This window comes from Myxine glutinosa, chromosome 7, assembly GCF_964187855.1.
Source record: "Myxine glutinosa chromosome 7, kmMyxGlut1.1, whole genome shotgun sequence".
Classification (NCBI taxonomy): domain Eukaryota; kingdom Metazoa; phylum Chordata; class Myxini; order Myxiniformes; family Myxinidae; genus Myxine; species Myxine glutinosa.
The window spans coordinates 49396120-49397478 of record NC_136267.1 but is presented as its reverse complement, the minus strand read 5'-3'; the positions used below and the strand labels follow the sequence as shown (position 1 = coordinate 49397478).

The 1359-nt window shown below is 40.9% G+C and overlaps 1 protein-coding gene across 1 annotated transcript in view; it reads right to left on the bottom strand.

Annotated features, from left to right (window-relative positions):
• LOC137431214 (transcription factor PU.1) overlaps nt 1-716 on the bottom strand; it is a 22822-nt gene extending 22106 nt beyond the window's left edge. The window contains exon 1 of the mRNA XM_068122287.2: nt 511-716. The gene's annotated coding sequence lies outside the window, so the exon portion shown is untranslated. The remainder of the gene's footprint in view (nt 1-510) is intronic.
• Nucleotides 717-1359: the final 643 nt, after the last annotated feature.

The window sequence follows — 1359 nt, the reverse complement described above, 5'->3', positions numbered from 1 at the left end:
CAACTGCATCCTTGCTTACACCACTACAAGAGCTTCCTTGCTTACACCACTACAACTGCTTCCTTGCTTCCACCACTACAACTGCATCCTTGCTTCCACAACCACAACTGCATCCTTGCTTACACCACTACAAGAGCTTCCTTGCTTACACAACTACAACTTCTTCCTTACTTCCACCACGACACGAGCTTCCTTGCTTACACCACTACAACTGCTTCCTTGCTTCCACCACTACAACTGCATCCTTGCTTCCACAACCACAACTGCATCCTTGCTTACACCACTACAAGAGCTTCCTTGCTTACACCACTACAAGAGCTTCCTTGCTTACACCACTACAGTAGAATTTGTTACAAAACAAAATTATTTTACTGCCCACATTTCCAACGTGCATATTCAAATAATCGCCCAAACACAATTGAAAAGCAACTATTCGACAATAAGCGTTTATTATTGCAGCGAATAAGTTATTTAATTTGATAAGTATTAAAAGCAATTTTCGGTACTTACCCCTGGAGTGTAAGTCGCCTCCTTTTCCCTGTTCTCGATTGTCTGTGTTGTCCAGTTTGTCTGTTCGAACGTTCATACAAATCCCTATTGCTGATCATTGCTGTTCGAAGAAGTGACGGCGCGGACCTTACACTGATTGGTTCACCCAAGTAATGGGGGCGTGGCTATACCGCGCTGCTTCCCAGAACCGACGTCATATTACACACAAAAAAACACGGAATGCATTTAACCATTATATAACAAAATATAAATAAATTATTGAACCGTCTTCAATTAATGAAACTATAATTAGTTATTATGTGTGAACTTCCGTATTTAAAATAGTAATACGATTTGTTGTAATGTAATGTACATACATGACTGTCTTACCGAGTAATACGAATGTTTTTATGAGACTCGCCGGTGTAATCGTTAGTGTGTCCGCTCTGAGGCTGCGGCCGGTTTTTCGAATACCGGTGCAGTCGTACCAAAGACTTTTTAAATGGTACGTTGTGCTTCCTTGCTTGACGCTCACCATTTATAAATGTAGAACACGCACCAACGTCACAAACATCGATACACGTCATGGCAACTATATAGTGCTGGCGTCCGGCGGTCAGACCACTATTTTTTGGGTGGTGTGTGAATAAACGTCCGCACAAAGATGTTTTTTTTTGTCGTCTCGTGACCTTTGGACCTCCCAAATCAACATTTAATGGGTGCCACCATGGGACCCTTGAGCATTTTTTTTTTTTACAAAAGCCATTAATATGCAAATTCGATGCCATCAATATATAACTTACTAATTACTTTTTTTTATCTCGGTAAGTTGTTAACCAAACTACACAGAAAAGGTACAGACGTACCCAC